Source organism: Octodon degus, unplaced genomic scaffold, assembly GCF_000260255.1.
Source record: "Octodon degus isolate 3935 unplaced genomic scaffold, OctDeg1.0 scaffold00122, whole genome shotgun sequence".
Taxonomy (NCBI): Eukaryota; Metazoa; Chordata; class Mammalia; order Rodentia; family Octodontidae; genus Octodon; species Octodon degus.
The window spans coordinates 2,350,356-2,358,430 of record NW_004524698.1 but is presented as its reverse complement, the minus strand read 5'-3'; the positions used below and the strand labels follow the sequence as shown (position 1 = coordinate 2,358,430).

Sequence of the window (8,075 nt, the reverse complement as noted above, 5' to 3'; positions counted from 1 at the left end):
CCCGGCCCCTTATAAGTGTTCTTTTAGAAGTAGGGGCTGAGTCTCCCTTGAGAATGTCAAAGAGAGGACTTAACTCATGAGTAGTTAGCTTAAGAGCCGGGCAGGGCCAATTAATATTACCAAGTAAAGTCTGAGAATCATTTAGGGTTGTAAGATGTTTAACTTGTGTCTGAACAGTTCAGGGCACAACATGGCTCTGTTGAATAAGGTGTCCCAAATATGAAAAGGGTGCCATAGTTTGCACTTTTTCAGGGGCTATCACTAGGACTGCATTGTGTAGGGCATCATCTAATTGGATAAACATTTGATGTAAGATGGATGGGGATTCATGTGCCAGAAGAATGTCACCTGTGTAATGGATAATGTATGCAGATGGATAGGCCTGCCATATTGACAGAATGGCTGCAGCTACAAACTCTTGGCACAGGGCTGGACTATTTGCCATTCATTGTGGCAGACCACACCATTGAAAATGGCACATAGGGGCCTGATTATTAATAGATGGTAAACTAAAAGCAAAACATTTTTTGTCTTCAAGGTGAAGATGGATAGAAAAGAAACAGTCTTTTAAATCAATCACCATAAGGGAAAAATATAAAGGAACAGCTACAGGGTTGGGCAGTCCCCGTTGCAGTGCTCCCACAGGTTTCATGGTGCAACTGACGCCTGCAAGTCCTGAAGCAATCTTCATCTTCCTGACTTTTTTAATTTCAAAAATTGGGGTATTCCAAGGGCTACTGGGGTGTTCTAGGTGTCCTAGAACCATCTGTTCATTAGCCAGTGGATGAGCTGCTATCGTCTCCTGAGTGAGGGGCCACTGATCAACCCAAACAGAATCATCAGACATCCAAGTCAGAGTGAGATCAAGGTCCCTCCTGAAAATGTGACATGAGTAGCTTATGCTAAAATGGTCCCTTTTAGGAATAACTGAAAGAGGTTCTTTTCTCCCTTGATTATATTTACCAAGTCCTTGAGTGGGAAGGAAACCTTGTTGCAACATCTGATGTGTCACCAGGGAGTTAGATGGCCAAAAATGCTCTCATACTTTATAATATGTCACAACCCCATATATTATTGACCAGTATATGGGGGAGGACATGAGGAGAGAAATACCAAGAATGACCTTCTGCATCCCTCCAAGTTAGCAACTTAGCACTTCTTCTAGGGTAAGAAGCCTTGCCCATCCCTTGTAAATCTGTAGTAGCCACAACCAGAGGCCACGCTTCAGGCCAATGGTGCTAAGCAATAACTGAAACATCTGCACCTGTGTCTCATAGCCCTTCAAATACTTTTCCTTCAATAGTCAGCTCACTGACAAAAGGATGTACAAAGGGCGGTACAGGGCTACAGGATAAATCCTGAAGTACTTGACTGACCTTATCAGATACAAAAGCTACATTTCTTGTTATATAGGTCTTGCTATTTCTTGGTCTTAACCATCCAGCAGAAAAGTATAAAAATGAGCTATATAAAGTAAATCCATATTAATATGATGAGCTGTAAAAGGCTCAAGTCAATAACTTCTGAGGATAACCCACTAATATTATAGACTGCTAGACAGTGTTAGATTGTTTAGTTGAATTCAAACACCTATAGTATTTAGATGCCAATAGAATATTCACCTCTGACAGGACCAAAAAAAAAGGATACAAAGGAAAAATCATTTTGTATTTATATATACAAAATAGTTAGGATAAATTTACAGCTACTTTCACTTAATTCAATGAGAAGAAAGAGGTGTACTAACAGTGTTTGGACAGAATATCCTGTCTGCTTCTTGTACTATGGATAACCACTAAGAAGATGACAATGTGCAGTGTATTGATTACCAAAACTGTCCTATTAATCAGCTGTGAAACTGTCTCATTCATATTTATTTCTCAATAAAAAAATAAAAATAAAAATAAAGTCAGCTCCATCTCAGGGCAATTTTGTTTAATCTGTTCAACTCAATATGTGTTAGGAGATCCAAAACCCTTGAATTGCTTTCTCTTATTTATAAGTTTTCCAATTTTTTCCAAGGGAAAAATGACTAACTGAGCAAGAGGAGTATCTGGGGTGATTTGAGCAATGGTTTTGGTAGATTGAAGAATAGCCTTGATTCCTCCTGTATAACCAGCATTGATGACACCAGGCAAAACTTGGAGACCTTTTAAAATGAGACTTCTGTGGTCTGGCAAGATTCCCATTGTACCTGGAGGCATAGGTCCGTAGACTCCAGTAAGAATAATTTGGGACCCCATTTCAGGAGTTAATAGGAATGTGGAGGAGGATCTAAGGTCCAAACCCCAACTGTTGGTTGTCAGTCACTCAAGGTCAGAGACGCTTGTGGCAAGAGAGGGGGAAGCGCCTGTTATTTGAAGGGGCTGAAACAGGCCCTAATGGAAGTTTCTCTGAATGGGTCGGATTTCTACATCAGTTTTAGATCTACATTCACTTGTCCAATGGCACCCTCCTCTATATTTTGTACATGGACTGGAAGGTTTCATTGGAGAGATGAATGAAGACTGTGTTGCGTTTGGTGTAGCAGAACAGTTTTGGGCTAAATGTCCCTCATCCCCACAACAGAAACAAATAACCTTGTTTTTTAATTTTCTTCCAGCCTGTAGATGAACAACCTGAGTACTAGCTGCTGCCAAGGCAGCTCCCTGTACATAAGAGGGATCAATATCTGCACAAATCTGAATCACCTCAGGCAGAATAGCCCAGTTTTTGTGAGCTCCTAAAGCCTCTTTGCATAATTTATTTGCATTTTTGAAGGCCAATTGTTGAACTATTAATTTGCTAGCTTCTTTGTCACTGATAATCCTCTCACTAGCATGCAATAATTGTGTAGCAAAATCTTGAAAAGGCTCATCAGGTCCAAATGAATGGAAGCCAAATTAAAAGATGCTTTACCCTTTGAAGGAAGTTCCTTCCAGGTTCTAGTGACAGCTGTCTCAGTTTGCTCATATATTTTCACTGCAAAGGTCAGTTTATTGTTTGTGCTGGCAAACATGCCCTCCCCTATTAGCATATCTTTTCTAATGGCTCACTTGTGAACATTTTGAGCTTCCTGGTCCACACAACATTCAAAGAAATTTCCTTTCCACAATAAATAATTTCCTGGATTCAAACATGCTTTAGCTATTGCTTTCTAATCACTTGGGGCCATAATCTGTTGTCCTACCATTTCTACTCAACTCAAGGTAAAGGGACCACTAAGGCCATAAGTAGCAACAGTTTGTTTTACTAAGGTTTTAAAAGGTACCACTTCATGAAGATGTATAACTTGTCCTGGATTATTAGGGACTTGAACTTCAGAAACAGGGTAAACATGTTGAAGACCTTCCATGGACTCCCCCACTTGTCTGGCTTCTTTTATTGCCAACTGCAAGAGAAATAAAGAAAATGGCTCTACATCCCTAGAGGCAGAAGTTCTGATCTGTGACTCAGCAAAATTTCTCTGAGCTGACATGGCCGGGATTGCAGCCTGTGGCTCCATAAAAAACATTGCGTGTTGAGAAATGAATTTTTGGGGGAAAGACTTCTCTGGTGGGGAAGGATCCCTTTTGTCTCCACCCGCTCCTTCTTTATTTGATGGAACAAGGCTAGAAGGTTCAAGCTCTACCTTTTTGGGCACCATTACTCCCTCTTCCTTGTCCTGCTCTGGTATGGGGCTTGATTTTAAAGGAGAGCTGTAAATTAAATCCTCTGTGTTTGAAAAACATCTTCTAACCACAATCAAGAAAACAAAAGTAAATACAGGAATCAAGCATGCCACAACCATATCTGTGATTTCTGAGACCATTTGTTCCATTTTTAATTCAATATAACTTTTCTCTTTTTGGCTTCTCTCAAACTTGTTTCTCTCTTTATGCTCATTTATCTTTCTCATACTACAAATGGGCCCTAGTGAACCCATTTCTGGTCCTAGTGAACCTGTTTGTGGCCCCAGTGAATCCATTTCCAGCCCAAGTGAGCCTATTTTTGGCCCTAATGAAACTCTATCCCTAAGTTCTACACCTAATGTGCCAGTACCAATGCGTGCCTTTGCTGAACATTGGATCTAACCAATGTGCTTCCTTCCCTTAAGCTTGCTCTTTGCAAGTGTTCCTGCTCCCCACACTTATCTCATACCCAGTGTCCTGATCTGGCACCAAATGTTGGGATCGGTTGGTCTCTCAGTGAGATCAGGATCGGTTGGTCTCTCAGTGTGATTCCATTGTGCCTGTAAAGAAACAGCAGCAGGAATGAGGAAAAGATAGACAAAAAGACAAGAGCTGGGTTAGATGGTGGCCTAATCCTTTGAACAATGATAAGAGCCTTTATTTATATTTTTACAAAGTTGCAAGATACAAGGTTGCCTAGCAACTAACATCCTACAATGTCCAGGCAGGATGTTTTCTCAAGACTGAGGTAGCTTGACTGCTTTAGGCAAGGAGGCCTCATTCTGCCCGCCCACCATAGAAGCCATTTCAGCTTCAGTAGTTCCCAACAATGAAACCTTTTGGGTCATGCTCACAGTGACACACTGCTTCTGAACAGGCCCCTCTTCTTACAGCAAGTCCGCTCTAGGCCCCCATAATCCAATCACTTTTCCAAAGTCCTGCATAAGACTGTATTAGTCTATAGGGGTCACCTCAATATAAACCACAGTGTAGGACTATTTGGTCCCTCTTCTATCGACTTTCCCCCAAAGCTGAGCTACCCCTTACTTAGTGACTCAAAAGTTCCAAATTTGGAGGATCAATCTTGAGTGGTAAAAAGAAGACATGCCAGAAGTTACCAGCTCTAGGCTGCAGGTAAAAACAGCTGGCTATGAAAGCCAGGTACACTGGCAGGCAGATGACATTCAGAGACAACTGCACAGCCTGGACTGAACTAGGGCACAGATTCTTAAATTAAATGAAATGAAATAAATGAAATCTGTGGATCACCAGGGACGATGGAGTGAGTGTCTGAGCCCTCACTGGAAATGCAGATCCTCAGACCTGCTGGCTGGCAGCCCTCGGGAAGCACACAGCTCTGCAGCAACGTGCATCCTGCTTAGGTGGCAGGGACTTGTTGGAAGAGGTGCATCGCTGTGGGTGTTATCCAGAACAGTTTAGTTCCCTTCCTGGATCCCACCATGACTCTTTACTTCCTGTCTGCCATGCCGTGAGCAGCTTTCACCATCATGCCCCACTGCGAGGCCTTTCTGCCTTGGAGCTTGTCACCCATGAGCTTCTAGCAGGGCTGTAAGCACTGGCACAGCAGCAGGAATACAGCCAGCAGACCTGAAGTTTGGAACAGATGCATGACGCACTCATCAGTGAACTGTCCTCAAGTTCACCGCACTCTTGTAAGGACAAAGCACTGTGAGTGGGCAGGATTGATGCAGGCACTACGCAATCTATTCGCCTTGTGATCTGCAAGTGCTCATCAAATCCAAACTCATGCTGCGTTTTGGTCACTAATGACCTGCAATCATCTTGGCTCCTGAGGAAAATGTTTACTTTCTTCAGTGATGAAGGAAAATTCCCTTGGTGACTAAGTGTCCTGCTACTGTTTGTCACCACTGAGGAGGAGGCTGTGTCCCTGGCCTGGCAGCTGGCGGGGGGGGGGGGCCTCTGGAAACCCAGTGGGGTCATCTCTGCAGGTCTAGCTAGTTGGCTTGTAGTGACAGGGCTGAGGGGCAGGCCTCCATCAGGCCAAGCAGGAAACAGCAAGACAGAAGCATGTGGTAGGCCCCCTAGCTTCTCTGTGGAATTTGACTCTGGTGCAAAGTGGCAAAAACACTAAACACTGATGCTCACAGCACTGCTTGGGAGCCTGTCCATGTGTGTACCTATGGCCTACCCAGAACCACCCATGTCATAGTTCCTGTCCCTCTGAGCTGTTCCTCGCCCTCCATCAAGCAAGTACTTTCTCCACTAGCCCAGGGTCTGGCTGCTTACAGCCTACTTGCCAAGTAGGCACATGAATAGCAACATTAACCAAGCTCACAGCCAGCATCAGGGCAGGGAGATCTGCGGTGAAAGGCACTTCAGAAAACAAATCCATTTTTGTCTTTGGATGATTCAGGTGCCACCACAAGCAGGACACTGGATTAGAATTCTGCATTTACTTGCAAAACCATGCATTCAGCTCTTACTCTGCAAATGCCTGCCCCGGACACTGGGGAGAGTGAAACCACTAAGTCATAGGCTGCTAAGTGCTAAGGAAGGACAGTGTCCACACAGCACCCACCACGGTGCACAGGGGAGGTGGTCTGATGCAGCAGGAGCAGCTTTGGTACCCAGCTATAGAAGTCCATGCTAGGACGTCTGCATTTGATCAGTAGACAATCAGGAGCCAATGATGATGTGGAGCTGGAGAGGGACTCGGATGTCCAGTTTAATCCCCCAGCTCTTTCATCTGAAATAGGGGGAAATCACACTGAGTTTGCATGTTGTTCTAATGACTGAAAAAAGACACAAAAGGGCCTAGAATAAAATGATCAGACAGCACAGCCATGCCTTCCTTTTCCAGCCAAGCTCTCTTGTGGTTACTGAGATGACACACATGAAGGAGCATGAAAGGAAAGAAGAGGAGGAAGAGGAAGAGGAAAAAAAGGAGGTGGAGGAGGGAACAGAAGAGAGACAGGAGGGACAGGAGGAGGCCTATCTATAGCACTGAAAATAGGGAGGGAGGAAGGGAGAGAGAGGAGTTAGCAGTGTAGACATTTTTTTACTTCAATTCATGAGTATGTCAGTTTAATCTAAATTGTTGAGCATATTTCATGTGCAATTTATTCAGTCAAAAACAGGGCTAGTTTGGTTCAGAAACCACCATCTCCTTGAAAATGGTAGAAAGCCAGGCATGGTAGTGCACATCTGTAATCTAGCACTTGGGAGGCCAAGTCAGGAGGATAACTGTGAGTTCAAGACCAGCCTAAACTGCATAGAAAGACCCTGTCTCAAAGAAAAAGTCAAATACTTTATGAAATTTTTCAACTTGGCAGGACTTTCATTTTGGGGTGTCAGAAATTGAGGCCAAGGCCACGAGCTGTACTCCTACCTTTAATTGACCTGTCCATGCCCAGTGCCTTTTCAAATTCCTTATAGATGTCATGAGCTAATCAGTAGCCTACTGTCACTGGCTGTGGGGAGCAGACCCTTCCAGAGGTGAATAGGTTAGAGGGAAGACGGAATGAAAAGAAAGGAAACTGGGGTCGGGAGGACTAAGCTGCCGGCTCATAATTATGTTTATTGGTTCCATAGTTATATACAGAAAGTGTTGAACATGTGCCCAGCATGGGCCCTAGTTAACGCTAAGCCTTGTCTTTCCCTGGGAACGGAATCGCTTGCCAAGGCCGAGCTGATAAACAGGAGACCACACATTCCACAGCCTTGGGAATGTAGGTGAGCTCTCTGCTCAGACATGGGAATGCAGCTGAGCCCATTGCTCAGGCCGGATACTGCAAATATCAAAGTCAAAATGACCATGAAAGGTAAATATTTTCAGTAGATTCAGATTTTCAAGGTAGCCAGCACAGCACAACGAAAGACACACATAGGGACAACCAGAACTGTTATGGGATCTCAGTGAATTATCCAGGCTGGGCTGAAACTTGTGATCTGTGTGAGACTACAGGCATGAACCACCATGCACAGCTTTGGAATAGTTGTGTAGACTGAAAAGTCTGCTATTGCAATACAATATCAAAGACTAGAATCATCCAAGAATTAGTGAAATGTGTACATTCTTGTGTCAGTCCAGATGCCTTAGCCAGTTGTTGGACACCGGGTCCCGGAACGAATAATCATAAGGAAGTAGATGTGGCAATGTGCACAGCTTCCTTGACCTGCAGCCTGAGCAATGGGCTCAGCTGCATTCCCATGTCTGAGCAGAGAGCTCACCTACATTCCCAGGGCTGTGGAATGTGTGGTCTCCTGTTTATCAGCTCGGCCTTGGCAAGCGATTCCGTTCCCAGGGAAAGACAAGGCTTAGCGTTAACTAGGGCCAATGCTGGACACATGTTCAACACTTTCTGTATATAACTATGGAACCAATAAACATAATTATGAGCTGGCAGCTTAGTCCTCCCGACCCCAGTTTCCTTTCTTTTCATT

At 44.0% G+C, this 8,075-nt stretch overlaps 1 pseudogene; it reads left to right on the top strand.

Annotated features, from left to right (window-relative positions):
• The window catches only part of LOC101576543, a 24,545-nt pseudogene that overhangs the window by 1,701 nt on the left and 14,769 nt on the right, over positions 1-8,075 (top strand).